General features: G+C 41.6%; 1 long non-coding RNA gene across 2 annotated transcripts in view; it reads left to right on the forward strand.

Annotated features, from left to right (window-relative positions):
- The window catches only part of LOC111948763, a 39237-nt gene extending 33279 nt beyond the window's left edge, over positions 1-5958 (forward strand). Inside the window, exons 3-4 of one of the 2 annotated variants that reach the window (XR_002874751.1) lie at positions 4991-5097; positions 5573-5958. This is a non-coding gene — a long non-coding RNA (uncharacterized LOC111948763). The remainder of the gene's footprint in view (positions 1-4990; positions 5098-5572) is intronic. The other variant, XR_002874750.1, reaches the window with a different exon arrangement.
- The last annotated feature ends 10621 nt before the right edge of the window (positions 5959-16579 follow it).

Raw genomic sequence — 16579 nt, forward strand, 5'->3', positions numbered from 1 at the left:
GCTTTTTCTGGTTCATGTTGATAAAATACTTTTCTTATCTTATAGGAAAAAATAATATTAATTTTACATTTTTTATTGGAAACTGGTTTCATTGTTTAAAATTTGCAGGAAGAGTAAAAAATACAAGGAAGGAAACCTATGCTGCTGTAAAATAAGGTCAGTGCGCGTCAGAAATGTCTCGATTAAAAAAGAGGAGCTTGTAGAAATGAGTCTCGCGTGCCAGGAGCAACAGCAGGTGCAGCCCGTCTCTGCAGTATGTGCATGTGCTGGGTGGATGGATGGGATGGTATCTTCCACCATCAGCTCAACTTTCTCGACCTCTCCTCCCTTGTCGATATAAATAAGAGCACAACTCACCACAAGGCATCAGGGGTCCTGTGTAAAACGAGACAAGCATTTTTTTTTTCACTTGAGGATCTTATAAGACGTGGCTCCAGACGTGGCTCCAGCAAACACTGTGGTCATCCAAGGACATAATTACACAAGAGTGACTTTAACCTTTGTACTTTTCTAAGGTTTTTCTTGAGTCTTTAAACCGATGATTACATTTATTCATTTTATATATTTCTTTTACACATTTTAAAACCAAAACAGTGTTATTTTTTGTTTGCTCAAAATAAATGGTTTGACGCTCTTTCCCTAATATTGTTTGGGATGTTCCTGAAGGACCCACTCTAATAAAAATTTAGTTTTTGGTGTATTTTTCTGATGAAGAAAAACATACAGGATTTTCCACATTATACGGCGCACTAAAAAGCCATATTGTTTTCAAAAGATTACGATTAATATGATTTTACCAATGTCGAAGCAATTTTGAGAGATACACAGGGCTCTGTTAAAATGTCAGTTAATTTTTTTTTTTTTTTTTTTTTTTTTTTTTTTTTTTTACAAATTGCGAACAAGGTTGGAAGTTATTGGTATTGTACTCTAACGTGTCTAATGCTTCTAATATGGCTAACATGTAGCGTGTTACAAACAACTTCTAGAGTTACCGTTAATGTAATTAATGAAGTCTGACTGGCAGACCTATCTCTGACTCTTTTGTCTTGCTTAATACAACTTAAAGTTCAGTGTGCCTTATATATGACAGAAATTTGAAAATAGACCATTTATTGGCAGTGCACCTTATGATCCGGTACGCCTCATTGTGTGGAAAACACTGATTAAAGAAAATGAAGCCATTTGAATCAGACTGTTTTTGTGGGCCACAAGCATATGCTTGTAGACGATTAGATCCATGAGCGTCTTTGTTCTCCTCTTCTGCGCTGGAATCTAGCTCCAAACTGTACAGCTGAATAGCTCCATTTTTGCTCACCATTTTTGTTGCACCAGTAATGTTCGCTTGGGGGAATGAGGACTGTAACCTAGTGGTAGGGGGCGTAAACGGAGAGCTCTCAGCAATGGGAAGGGGTTTGTCCATGCTGATGGTCCCACACAATTTAGAGGTGATTTCTGATGAACTCCTGCTGTTCTGCAGAAACTATATCCTAGAAAATGACGGGTCTTTACTTTTGCTAAAAACGGCATCATCATAATTAAAAGACCAATGGGGAAGGCTTTTTAATCTAGCCACAGGGGTTGCAAGCCAGTAATTTCTGTGCCGGTCCCAAGCCCGGATAAATAGAGAGGGTTGCGTCAGGAAGGGCATCCGGCGTAAAAATTGCCAAAATAACCATGCGAATCATCCACAACACTTTAGACATACCGGATCGGTCGAGGCCCGGGTTAACAACGACCGCCACCGATGCTGTTAACCTACAGGGTGTCGGTGGAAATTTGACTACTGTTGGTCGAAGAAAGAGGGGAGGCAGAAGGGTCCGTTGCCAGAGAGAGAAGGGAAAAGGCAGGAACATAGGTTTGAGAATAGGGACTCTTAACGTTGGCACAATGACAGGGAAAGGCAGAGAGCTGGCAGACATGATGGAGAGAAGGAAGGTAGATGTACTGTGTGTGCAGGAGACAAGGTGGAAGGGCAGCAAGGCACGTAGTATTGGAGGAGGATACAAACTTTTCTATCATGGTGTTGATAGGAAGAGAAACGGGGTAGGAGTGATTCTGAAGGGGGAGTTTGTAAACAGTGTTCTAGAGGTGAAAAGAGTCTCAGACAGGATGATGAGCCTAAAGTTAGAAATTGAAGGGGTGATGGTGAATGTAGTCAGTGGGTATGCGCCACAGGTTGGCTGTGAGTTAGAAGTGAAGGAGAGATTCTGGAGTGAGTTGGATGAGGTCATAGAGAGTTTTCCCAGAGGAGAGAGAGTTGTTATTGGAGCAGACTTTAATGGGCATGTTGGTGAGGGCAACAGAGGTGATGAGGAGGTGATGGGCAGGTTTGGTGTGAAGGAAAGGAATCTGGAGGGACAGATGGTGGTGGACTTTGCGAAGAGGATGGAAATGGCTGTAGTCAACACTTACTTCCAGAAGAGAGAGGAACATAGAGTGACATACAGAAGTGGAGGTAGGAGTACTCAGGTGGACTACATCCTATGTAGACGAGGTCATTTGAGAGAGGTTAATGACTGCAAAGTGGTGGTAGGAGAGAGTGTAGCCAGACAGCACCGCATGGTGGTGTGTAAGATGACTCTGGAGGTCAGGAAGAAGAAGAGAGGGAAAACAGAAAAGAAGACCAAGTGGTGGAAGCTACAGAATGAAGAAACTTGTGAGGAATTTAGGCAGAAGTTGAGGCAGGTCCTGGGTGGTCAGGATGAACTTCCAGATGACTGGGAAACTACAGCAGAGATTATCAGGGAAACAGGTAGGAAGGTGCTAGGTGTGTCATCTGGAAAGAGGAAAGACGGTAAAGAGACTTGGTGGTGGAATGAGGAAGTACAGGAATGCGTCCAGAGGAAGAGGTTGGCTAAAAGGAAGTGGGATGTAGAAAGGACTGAGGAAGGTAGACAGGAGTACAAGGAAGCGCAGCGTAGAGTGAAGAGAGAGGTGGCAAAGGCCAAACAGAAAGCTTACGATGAGCTTTATGACAGGTTAGACACAAAGGAAGGAGAGAAGGACTTGTACAGGCTAGCCAGACAGAGAGACAGAGATGGGAAGGACGTGCAACAGATAAGGGCGATTAAGGACAGAGATGGAAAGGTGCTAACAACCCAGGAGAGTGTACAGAAAAGATGGAAGGAGTATTTTGAGGAGCTGATGAACGAGGAAAATGACAGGGAAAGAAGGGAGGAAGATGTGGTTGTTGTGGAGCAGGAAGTAGCAGAGATTGGAAAGGATGAGGTTAGGAAGGCTCTGAAAAGGATGAAGAGCGGAAAGGCCGTTGGTCCTGATGACGTACCTGTGGAGGTATGGAAGTGCTTAGGAGAGACAGCAGTGGAATTTCTAACAAGGTTGTTCAATAGGATTTTAGAGAGTGAGAAGATGCCTGAGGAATGGAGGAGAAGCGTTCTGGTCCCGATCTTTAAGAACAAGGGTGACACGCAGAACTGCAGCAACTATAGAGGAATAAAGTTGATGAGCCACACAATGAAGCTGTGGGAAAGAGTAGTGGAAGCCAGGCTTAGGAAGAAGGTGGGGATTTGTGAGCAGCAGTATGGTTTCATGCCCCGTAAGAGCACCACTGATGCCATTTTTGCTTTGAGAATGTTGATGGAAAAGTACAGAGAAGGTCAGAAGGAGCTGCATTGTGTGTTCGTAGATTTAGAGAAGGCGTATGACAGGGTGCCGAGGGAGGAGCTGTGGTACTGTATGAGGTCGTCTGGAGTGGCAGAGAAGTATGTCAGAGTAGTTCAGGACATGTATGAGAGAAGTATGACGGTGGTGAGATGTGCTGTAGGTCAGACAGAGGAGTTCAAGGTGGAGGTGGGACTACACCAAGGATCAGCTTTGAGTCCTTTTTTGTTTGCTATGCTGATGGACAGGCTGACAGACGAGGTAAGACAGGAATCTCCCTGGACAATGATGTTTGCGGATGACATTGTAATTTGCAGTGAGAGTAGAGAGCAGGTGGAGGAACAGCTAGAGAGGTGGAGGTTTGCTCTGGAAAGAAGAGGTATGAAGGTCAGTCGTAGTAAGACAGAATACATGTGTCTGAACGAGAGGGATCAAGGTAGAAGCATTAGGTTACAGGGGACTGAGGTGAAGAAGGTGCAGGAGTTTAAGTACTTGGGATCAACAGTTCAGTGTGATGGGGATTGTGGAAAAGAGGTGAAGAGGCGAGTGCAGGCAGGTTGGAGCGGTTGGAGGAAAGTGTCAGGAGTGTTGTGTGACAGAAGAGTGCCAGCAAGACTCAAAGGAAAGGTGTACAAGACAGTGGTGAGACCAGCTCTGCTCTATGGGTTAGAGACGGTAGCAGTGAGACAGAGACAAGAGGCTGAGATGGAGGTAGCGGAGATGAAGATGTTGAGGTTCTCCTTAGGAGTGACCAGGTTAGACAGGATAAGGAACGAGTACATCAGAGGGACGGCTCACGTTGCCTGTGTTAGCGACAAAGTCAGAGAAGCCAGACTGAGATGGTTTGGACATGTTCAGAGGAGGGACAGTGGATATATTGGTAGAAGGATGTTGGAGATGGAGCTGCCTGGCCGGAGGGCAAGAGGACGGCCAAAGAGGAGATATATGGATGTCTTAACAGAGGACATGAAGTTGGCTAACGTTAGGGTAGAAGATGTTCATGATAGAGTGAGGTGGAAAAGGATGATTCGCTGTGGCGACCCCTGATGGGAAAAGCCGAAAGAGAAAGAAGAATGGGGAAGGCTTTTACAACACAAAATGATCGAACTGGGACTTTAACTGCTCTCTCCACTAAAGCTACTGTAGCAAAGGAATCTCTTTACATTAAACCTCAGATTAGACGAACAAGATCAATATAATGTCGACTTTCTTTTGTTACTTTCGGGAGACTTGTGGGAGTCTTGCTTTATGAGTTGAAACCTCCATCATACATATCTCCAATCATCTTCATTCCTCCTGTTCACTCCTTTTCCACCCCCCTCCTGACTCCTCAGTCTTCTCCACTAATGGATTGTATGTCTCCACTCAGACTTTCCTGTCCTGAGTGAAGCCAAGTGTGGACTTTAGGGAGAGGTGGGAGCTCCTGCAACGTGAAGGGAAACTCCAGATATTGGGTTACTCTGCTCTCAGCTCCAGGTATGATGTAGAGTGTGTGAGCACGGCCTCACAGCAGGGCCTTTCAGCGTTCTCCTGACCACAGGTTAATGTGGAAAAATTTGATGCAAGCAGCAAAACATCAATCTTGCTTTTTATGTCTTTCAAAGACTGTAACCTATTTATTGCCAGGAAGGCCATGTTGTCATCATAAGGGTTGTTTTTCTTCTTTCTCCAAAAACTATGCAACATTTGACTGCCTCCTTCCTTTACAAAACCCCACCAAATTTGCTGCAAACCTCAAAATTGATATAGAACAACATTCTTCAAATAAAAAATATCCTCCTGTTGCAATATGTTACCAAATTTTACTACATCCTCTTCATTCTTCTGTTAGCTAGTCAAAGTATACATGAACTTATCCTAATGTAAACTTTGAATCCATTCATTTCGTTGGCATGGCAACGTTGTAACGTTCAGCTAAACACAGCTGTCCAAAATTGTACTTATTTTTCAGATCAAGACAGGAAAGAAATTCCTGGACTTTTGACTTCTGTGGTCGGCAGCATCCTGAGCGAGAGTGACGTAACATTGAAGGGCCCTCACGCATAAGGTTCTTTCCTTTTGTTAAGGCTGCAAACCGCATTCATGTGGCTACTTTTAAATATTGTCAACCTTTTGGACTAGTACTTAGGGTCTTTCCCTCTTTGACATTGTATCTAGATTTTTTTCTTACAGGTTGAAAATTAGAAAAATAAGACAAATTTGATCTCAAAAGACTCAAAGTGGTCTTCAAAGTGTCTCAAACTCATCACAATTTCCCCTGGGTTTTGTACAACTTTTATATATGAGGAAAAAGTTACCCACACAGGATTTCTTTAAAATAAATATAAATGGTGCATACTTGTATGTGCTTTTCTACCTTCCTCGAAGGCCCAAAGCGCTTTACAGTCACAAACCCATTCACGCACACACACACACACATTCACACACTGTTGCTTCGCTGGCTGGCGTCAACTTTTAACCACTAGAAGCAATATGAAGTTCAGTGTCTTGCCTAAGGACACTTTGGGAATCAAACCTGCAAGCTTTCGACCAGACTGCTGCGCCCCCTAATAAGAGGATTATGGTCCTCTAAACAGCTAGACAGGTACTCAGATGACCAGCAAAGAAGATATTATTTGAAGTGTTGTTAGCCAGAACAACAGAATCTCGCTGGATGGAAGGTAAAAATATGACCCCAGTAGATATGCATCTCTGTTATCAAATACCCCTATCTGATAGGGCTGGGAATCACTGGGTACCTTACGATACGATTTGTGATACATTGCTCACGATGAAGATACTATCACGATATGGTGATAATGTGATAATTGATATAAATCGTCTCTAACAACTCACGATATATCAAACTTTAAGAAAGAAGAACTTGAAAATAGTTTTTTTTGGAAAATATTTCCCCATTTATTTTTTTGTTTTTAAACACAATGATAATGAACAACTTGTGTCCCATTTGGCGTAATGAATAACAGACCTTTGTGTAACATTGCTGAAGTCAGTAATACTCTGTCTTTGACAAACAATGACTATTTTCATTTGGAACTACTGTAAAATTCGGTTTAAACAATAGTGAACATGAACAGCAGTGCCAGTATTTAGTACAAAATAGCTGTAAACAGGATAAAAAATGATTAGTCAAGTAGCTGCCAGGCACATTCTTAATAACTTTAGAAAAACAAAGCCATAGCTCTCACATTATTTAAAAATAATAGCTGTAAATCAGATATTAATTCTGTAAACAAATCATAGCGTCTTTGTTAAAAATAAATGACACTGTTTAGTGCAAATGTGGTGTAAAGAAAAATAAAAGTCTTCCAGAAAAAAAAAATCAAGTAGCTAGGAACCTGGGCGTACAGTGCAGGGATCCTTTTTTCAGTATTTCCAAGAGGGAATGTGAAAGCGTGGCTATACTGCATTCAATAAAAACCGAAATCCCTCGTTCTCCACCTCGCTGCAGGGGCGGAGCTCCTTGTACATTTAAAAAGCAATCCCGTTTGTTGTTGCCTCTGCTCTTGCTGAAGACTGTGGTAGCTTCGCCTGGAAAAAGGCGCCGGGCTGTGTCGGCTTCAGGCCAGCAACAGCCATGGCTTTCTCACACAACTCTGGGTGATGCAGCTTCAATGCTGCCGGCACGTCTTTTAACTTGCTGCTCTCGTTATTTTCCTTGTTTTTCCCATCCGCCATTTTTGTTTGAATTTGTATTCTTCTTCGTCCGCCCGCGACACCCAATCTCGCAATGAGCTATCTATCCTTCGAAGAATCGTCTTACCAAAGGATGATTAATATAATGTTTTACAGGGTCTTCAAACGTAAATAAAAGGTAAACAAGACAGCATGACAGGGTGAAGGAGAATGCTTTAATGTGGCTAAGATGCTTTATTTGCATTTACATGACAGTTTGCACTGCACCTCTGTAGAACTGCTTTCTTACACACGGAAGTAAACACGTATTTTACTGTTCATCGCCATGATGTTGGCCTTTTTTCAGAGCGTTGTACACATCACACTGATCCATCAGCTCGCTGAACAATAGTCTATTGTTGTGAGGTTCTGGAGAACTTTGGCCTGCTTTGCTGATAGCATTTGGCCTGATTCTCCGTGGATTAGCCGCTGTGCAGCTGCAGTGCTTCACTCGTTCTTATCTGAGCCACTACAAAGCACCGCAATCCGCGTTTATATATGTTACTGGCAGCAACGTGGAAAGAGTTTGGGTTTAATACCCATTCTAAGTAAAAACTAAGTAGTCTCATAACAACAAAACAAGCTGCTTCTCGCTGAGATCTTGTGGTGGTTTTGTTCTGTGTAGAGCTAAAAGAGGCTCAGCGAGCTCTGCTGCCAGCTAGTGGCCGGGGGTTTAAGTGGAAAACAAGAGTCCGACGCTAAAAGGACGCTCATAAATAATTAAATAAATATCGTCCTGACAGCATTTTAAATTGATACAAATGTCAAAGGAACATCGCGATGTATCGCAGAATCGATTTTATTTCCAATACCCTTACTATTTAGTAACTTGGCTGTAAAATTCTCTCTCAACGCAAACTGCATGTACTCTTGTGTGTTTTTTAAGTGTTCACTATGACCTGTTGCTCGTAGGATAAAAACATCCCCATGAACATTTTCACTCTACTGGCTCACCAAGCAGTCAACGTACTTGATATTTCCTGCAGGTGACCTACATAGCCCGTACAGGTTTGCCCATTTTTCACCTGCAGACTGTAAATCTGTAAGGTCAGTTCTGACAAAGGCTTTAAATGGAAACCTAAAGACTATTTATTGGCTCTCAGTTGTTGTCAGTCTTCCAGTTTTTTTTATTTGTAACTCCACCCTACTTTAACTCTGACCTACCAGCTGCTTCCCTGTGTAAATTTAATGAAACCCGTTCCTCCTCCAAATGTGCCGAAATCGTTCAAAGTGCCAAAACCTCTGAAAGCCGACAGCATAATGAGCTCAGAGTTGCCATTTTTGTCTCACTCCTTTCTATTTATTAGCTCTTTAACATGCAGCTTAATGAGTGGACTCACAGCAGGACAGGCATGTTATCAGAAAGGTGTGGGAGGTTGCACAGCCAAGGTAAACGCTCCATCTCCCCTGTTTGTAGGGAAAATTTTGTTTCAAAAAAAACTTTTCATTGAGAGAAATTCCTACAACTGCTTATCCTGATTTCATTTATGTATTCATTTTTAGTTTATGATGTCTAAATTAGCTACTAAACTAGCTGAAGGCTAGAAAACATTTGTCCAAAGTTCTGCTGATTTTTTTTTTTTACTGTAGCTATTTGCTATTTTTCACGTTTTATTTACCATCAACATAAATCGAGATTAGCATTAGGCGTAGCATTTTTCGCAAATAAAAAAATAGCATTAGACTGAGGCCTTTCTTTCAAAGTACAAACTTTCCCAATAACATTCATCAGACTGAAACCAAAGGCCTTTTCAGCTAACTTTGGAGGGCAATAAAAATCCCTTTAATGAATTGTGTTCTTCGACTTTACTTTCTTTTGCGAAAGCGCACTGCACCTTTATGAGACAAATACTTGCTTTCTCCCCTTCATTTTCCAGATTAACTGGCTTGCATATTAAAGTCTTGGCTTGAAGTCAGTGGATCTGTAAAATAAATGAAATCAGCTAAATTGAGTTGGATTTGCAACATCTGTCCTTCACAAAATGAGCTTATAAAAAGTCCTGAGTAAATTTCTACAAATTGTTCAGTGCACTCCTGGAGATTAAAAGCTTGTATATGGGGAATGCACTCAGAGAACTTGCATGCATTTACATTTTAGATGACAAATAACATTAATTAGGCCAAGTTAAAGCTGCTGAAGCAGATCTTTGTTCTTCTGGGGTTTTAATATTGAATCTCTTCTTCAATGACTTTGTGTCAAATATTCGGCTAGTTTTCTTATTTAGCTCAAAAGCTACGTTCACAATGCCTTCGGCAACATTTAAGTGGTCACTTTTAATCAAAAGTCTATGTGAATGAGCATTTCGGGCTTTTGCATTTAAATGAAGCTACTTCTGTTTATGCGAACATTTTCAGGCTCTTCGTACAAAGCATGCGGCCATTGATGACACATTGAAAGTTAAACCAGGTTTAACTGCGACTAATCAAGGACTAGGATTGGTAGCGATGTGTGGTTGACGTCCCTTTTTATTTCAAGGAAGTGTCAGCCATTTGAAAATTAATTAATTGTGGTTTGTGTCTGGCTGGAATTCTATGACACTAAGTCTTTCATATGTTCGGAATAGAGCTATGAAAGAAAAAGATTCATCAGATTTGCATCGCTTTGACATTTAGAGCCAAGCCTCATCCAACTATGGGTACATGCGGTTAGTAAAGATGACGTCCCTTAAACTGGTTGGACAAACCTTATTAAAAGTGCAAGACACATCTGCACTCCCGTTAACCCTTGTGTGGTGTTCGGGTCTGTGGGACCCGTTTTCATTTTTTATCAAAAGAAAAATGATACAATTAATTAATTTTTTAAACTCAGACTCACTGGCCTTGGCTCATTTTCTGTGAAGAACATATATCAGAATACATTTTCAATAACCACACACTGTATACCCCCCCAACACATTTCTATTACATATAAGATGTTCGGGTCCACTGGACCCAGGGCTAATAGAAGTGTGGAAATTGATGTTTTATGTACCTACACTCTTTCCTCCACCTGTGTGGGCCTGCTGTGTGTGTGTGGGTGTGTGTATGTGTATGTGTGTGTGTGTGTGTGTGTAACCAGTGAGAAAGAGAGAGAGAGAGTGGCAGAGAGTCACTGTAAATGTGAGTTCCGTTTCTGCACCTGCGGTTCCCGCACAAGGTTGCAACATTGTTAGAATAATTCAAGCATCAACTCTGTTTGCTCTCGTTCTCCCGCACATTTGACCATTTGACTTTCTTGCGGGAATCTTTCATGTCTCACTCTTTATCTGCTACAAATTGGAGGCGGGACACTATAAATATAGCTTTGCCAGTGTGGTTTCTTATCACAACTGATCAAAATGGCCAAAAGACTTTCTGCGCAGAGGGCCCTGGAATTGATTTTAGAAGAGAGACGTTTTTGATGATGATGTAGAGGGAGACGATTCAGAAGAGGAGGTTTCAGAATTGGAGGATCACATTTCTGAAAATTCAGAGTCTGACAGTGACTCTGAAGAAGTTGATTAGATTGGGGCGGCCGTGGTGCAGCAGTAGGGCGGTCAACCCATGATCGTAAGATTCCAGGTTCGATTCCCGCCTTGCACGCCCATGAGTCGAAGTGTCTTTGGGCAAGACACTGAACCCCACCTTGCCTCTGGTGGTAGGCGGGCGCCTGTGTTTGGCAGCGGAGCCGCCACCAGTGTGTGAATGTGTGAGTGACTGTAAAGTGCTTTGTCCTTGTAGGAAGAAAGGCGCTATACAAGTATACGCCATTTACCATTTATATTGAGCATCAGCCAGATCCAAAACGAAGCCATCAGCACCCAGCCACAGGACCAGGCCGTCAGCAGCCAGGACCATGTGTTGTACAGGCTAGTGGCTAGAAGGCCATGTGTTCAATGGGGCTGATGTGTTGTCTTGACTAATAGGTTTACTCTATGTGTTCAGCTTGTGTTGTGCACCTGAATGGGTTCAGTTTCTGTGTTCAAATAAATAAAAGTCAGTAGTTTTGAAAACCCTTGCTTCACTTGAAAATTTGTTTCCACTCATATCTTGATTTTAATTGATTTTCTTTATCACGTTTTGAATAATGAGTTGTGAATGTGATCTAACAAAGGTAAAGGGCAAATATTAACCAAATATACTGCTTGTAATAGGATGAGGTAAACATCTGTCAAGTATTTTAACATCAAAGTGTTTGATTGTGAGGCATTAAAAACCACAACATGCAACGGGTCCACCAGACCCACGAACACTGGCTGAGTAACAACAATATGAACACCACACAAGGGTTAAGATAGGACTTCTCATCTCTACGACCCTCCACTATCCTGGACAACCCGAAAACCCAGAGCAGCCTTACAAGTCAACCTACTGAATTGTGCATTTGTAAAAAAAAAAAAAAAAACGGGTTGTAGTCTCTACAGAGACACAGCTAAATTTTAAACAGTTTAGGATTGTTCTTTTATAATTTTGGTGTTGCTGTACTTTCCATTATGTTGTGCCTAATGAAACACTTGAATGCAAAGCGAGTTTCAGAGTTTCCAGAGCAGAACCAGGCTCCTTCATCCTTAGTTTGTTCCGCCTATTTGAGTTACCATCTCTAAGTCTTCTACTCAAAAGGAGAGAAGCTTGTAAAACTGCTCTCCACCACAGACTTGTAAAAAGATCTGGAACATCTTTCTATAAACATAACATGACCTAATCCTGCCTTAAGAAGTGCAGCCCACACATCAGTTTCTGTGAACAGCTTCAGTGTAGCATTTCCACTTTACTTTGATGTCAAGCTGGACAACCAGGAAGCTGAACTGGACAGTCTATAGTCGACTGTAGAAATGAAATAAATGCTTATTTTTAACTTGAAAGATCAGATTCTGCCTTCTGACAGTAGATGTTGTTCACTTTTAGCCTTTTCCTGCCATGTTTTAGTGTGGGCTTTGATGCTGTTCTTTGTACTTTTTACAGGCAATTCATCATGTAACATCTTTGGCATTTGTCTTTAAAAGTTAAATTTAACTCAGTAGGCTTTAAGCTCTGAAATTTACCCCCCAGCATCAATTATCTTCATTTTAGATTAGCTACAGTTTCTTCTGCTTTCAGTTTATTTAGCATTTTTGCATAATATTTGCATCCTAAAGCTACTTCTTTGAAATATGTATCCCTTATCTGATACCAGCGCTTTATAATTAAGAATTTTACTATTATTGTTGGCATTCCTTTGTGTTTTCTTCTGCTAATCTTGTAATTAATGGGTAATCGTTCATCTTTAGCATGCAATTTGGAATTTGTAATATTCGCCAGAATATACTTTCACGAGCCTTTAAAAATGTTTTAGTCATTGGAATATAAAGTTTTAAATTTAGACATTTCAAAATATCAAGTTTCCTTTTGGTTTTGTTTTTTCATTTGTTCTTTGAGATAAATAGATCTAGATCTTTGATTATTCACAGTAGTTTCTGTGCAAACGGAAGCAGTTCTCCTGAAAAAATGAAGTTGGCAGGGATCACTCTAGTTGGGACAGGTACGTCTTTAGCTACGTTCACATTAGACATGTGTTGCGTGTTCAATATGTAGCTTAATGTGCTTTCTTGAACGCACTTTAGTGCATGGTGTTCACACTGGACAGGGATTCTACTTCTACTTCTTTATTTTTTTCTACTGTTTACTAGCCTATGTCCGCCACCTACAGTTGGAAGAGGTTCGGCGAAAAATGTCAAAGTGGTACGTAGAGCCCAAAAATGGTCAAAGAAACGTGTGTAGTGATGCACAAAGCGAAAATTTTGAACGCAGAATCCCGAAACGTGCCTTTATATGCACTAATACAGCGGTCCCCAACCTTTTTAATGGCACAGACCGGTATGACATTACACAAAACCCTCACGGACCGGTCTTTCTAATGTAGGCGGATGATTATTGTAGCAATACTAGGAGGAAGGAGGAACAAAGACGTGACAAGACAAACCCTTTGCTTTTATTCTGACACGCATTCCATTGGACATCGCACAGGTGTCATCATCCTCTCCTCCTCCCACACTCATGGTGCAAAAAAGAAGTACTGTCTATTAAATGTAGCTTTCTTTTTCGGAAGTCGAAGGCTCTTCTTCTGTCTACTGGCTGGGCGTTTTCCCCTTGGCAAAGAAACTTGCCAAAGACGTTTGTTTTTACTCATTTTGTTAGCTCCTGGGTTTTATTTTAGCCGTAACATATCACATGACCGAGAAGAGCGCCTTGGCCTGCGTCAAGAGTGACATAGACGGATGGAACAGACAATCGGACAATTTTTCAAGTTAAAACATCTTTCAGATTCCGGAATAAGTAAAACGGAAGTAATTTAAGTTATTTATTCTTTCTGTGTGGCCCGGTAACAAATGACCCACGGACCAGTACCGGTCCGCGGCTGGGGTTGGGGACCGCTGCGCTAATACATAGACTTTTTATTAAAGTAGGCTGCTTGAACGCGCGTTGCTAGCAGCGGTGTTAACATAGCTTGAGAAGAAGCATCTGGGGAGACCTGCTCTGCTTGATTACAGTGGTTTGTGTTTGAAGCAACGTTGCTCTCAAAGCGCTTCAATGCCTAATGAAACTGGGTACCAGAGGAAAACGCATACTATTGCTATAGTTATGCGATTATTCTTAAAACACGAATATTATTACATCCAATTTTACAATTTATGGCACTTATGTCAATTATTTCTGCTAGCGTTGCGGTTTCCAGAACAAATATTTTATGTAGCCGTTTGTGGCTTGTAGGATGTGGTGTTCATGCTCGACCTGACGATTAGCCAATTACAACTAACATTTCATCGTCCATTACCAGTATGAAACCGTGATATTTACTGTATGAAAGTCAGCCTGTTGCAGCATAAACGGACTGCAGAGGCATTAATGGGTTGAGCATGAAAACCATGGAGAAAGGAAGTGAGTGGAAGTGACAAAGGCAAAGGAAGGAGTGCAGGAGAAAATTGACCCCCCAAAAAGCTGCCATTGTAGATGATGGATTCCTCCCTAATCGAAACAGTTTGCCCAGCCGCCCAGCTGGGCTTCATGTGCTTTTGATTACTCTCCGCCATTTAGTTCCACAAAATTACATGCTGCCTAATGGCCTTTTAATGGTTATAGGTTTCTGTGCTCTTTAATGAGCCTGCACCAGTTGGTTGCAAATGCCCTATGGAAATTTGGCAAACGTCCAGTGTGGATAAGTACATTTCTCTCCAGTTTGCAACTTTGTTGTGTGAAATCACAAAGAGGATGTAAAATGTGGACATGTTGCTCCGGTTTTTCCTTGTTTTTAGCGGCATTTAATGCCTCTGGTGATTTGTCTGAGGTGATAATGTGGCAACTATTTGGTTGTTTGGAGCTACACGAGTTTATGGAAGAGCATGGGAAAAATCAGAGGTAAACGGCGAATCAGGACATACAAAAGGGCCGTTCATGCCGCGATTCTCTGCTTTGTCACATGTTTTCTGTCCACTGAGACCCTCAGGATGAAATGCATCAAGGTGACAGAGTTCATCCAGGTAACCTTTACTGATGTGTTTGTGTACTTTTGTCTTTTTGTGTGTCTAGATGTGGGTTTGTGGCTTAATGACGACGTTAGCAGCTGCTTTTTGATAAGTGTCTGTTTACTGGACCTAATTGAGCAGAAAACGGCCACACATATCTCCCCGCTAAAGTGGGACCGCAAACAGATGGGCCCGGGACCCCAGAGGACGTCTAACACCTTGCTCGCCTGGATAGTCCTTCAGCAGCCGGTCAAAAAAAGAAAAACAGACCAAAGATGTTATCATTATCACCACCGAGGTTTTGTTTTTGTAAATGAGTAATCATGAGGGCGTTTGGGTCAATCGTTTGAGGATATTTTCCCCAAAGAAAACAATTTTTTTCGCTCCAATCAGCTCTTGTCATCCTCAAGCCCCCTGTCAGGAAGGCTTGTCCCCTAAGGGAGGAACCCCACGTCAGCCGCTTTGAAGTCTTTAACATTTCTGTCTTAAGTCTGACCGAGGCTCACCTGAGGGGGTGTGCAGGACTTCTGCTGACATGGAAGCAGCTCCCTGCATGTCTGGTTAATGGAGACATCACCGCAAAGCTATGCAGAGCAGAGAGTGCAGGCACTGTCATGTCTTAGGGCGTTTTAACCGCCGCAGCAGAAAAAAGACAAGCCTTTAATGGACTAAAGTTAACCCTATAGAAGCTATGACAGAACATTTCCCCTGAAATGAAGACTTCCAGGCAGAAAAAATGTATTTTTATAAATTTTACCAACTCTTTATGTTTGAATCGCTGCTAATATTGTGTGTCCCTACTGCAGCTTTTTTATCTAACTTTTTCATAAACTCTACAAAGCTCCAAAATTCATCTATTTTGCTCATTTGTGAACTCAACCACTGATATATTTACGGTAATTTGATATCACTCAACCAGATTTGGTCTTTTAAATGTTACAGTGTGTTTATAAGGGGGTTACATGAATACTCTAGAGGGCAGCAAGACGCCGCGCAGGATGAGTGATGGCTGAAGTTAAACGTTATGTCGGGGTGACAGCAGACCTTGGTATGGAGTATTTCGGGGTGTGGATGACTCCTTTTTTATTGCATCTTTAACATTTCAAGCAGCTGCAGATGAAGTCATTGCAGATCCTGTACTGCAGGGAAGTATCGCATGTAGACAATCAAATGATGGAATTACTTCTTGAACTTTATTGGTTGAATTAAAACGGCTTCCAGGGTTTTATTGCCCTTGTTTTGGAGGCTAATCCAGGCGTTGCCAAGACTGTATAGAGATGACCAGAGCAGTTGGAAGATGTGATGTGGCCAAACGAGTGAAGCGTTATGTGATCCAATGACAAACTTCAAACCTAATATAGATGTGCACAAATTAAAAAAAAAACTGTAAAAGTTAACCCATATGGACCAAAAGTCACGGAAATGCATTTGTCGTCCACTTGGTCTGTGGTATATCATCATTTTCATTTTAAGGGAAAGTAGGTATGAGTTGTAATGGGTTAAAATGTAAATGCCTTCATTTAAATGTATTTCTGTGAGTACCCACGTAATATCATAGCGACTGATGATCTAAAACGTGTGCCAGTGTTTTAAGCTTTTACAGAAATGGAATTGCATCGAAAGTTAAGCTTACCGTATCTGTGGTGTTGGCCTCTTAACATTCCTCTGAACTGGATGACATTTGAGTGAGATCTAAACTTTGCTTTGGCTGCGTGAAATCATAATTTGACAAACGATGGTGTCCTGTATAATGGTCGTTGTGAGATCATCATGATGTGTTGATGTGACAAACGGGTATGCAGTAAACGTCTTAGTTACAACTGCCC

This window comes from Oryzias latipes, chromosome 15, assembly GCF_002234675.1.
Source record: "Oryzias latipes chromosome 15, ASM223467v1".
Taxonomy (NCBI): Eukaryota; Metazoa; Chordata; class Actinopteri; order Beloniformes; family Adrianichthyidae; genus Oryzias; species Oryzias latipes.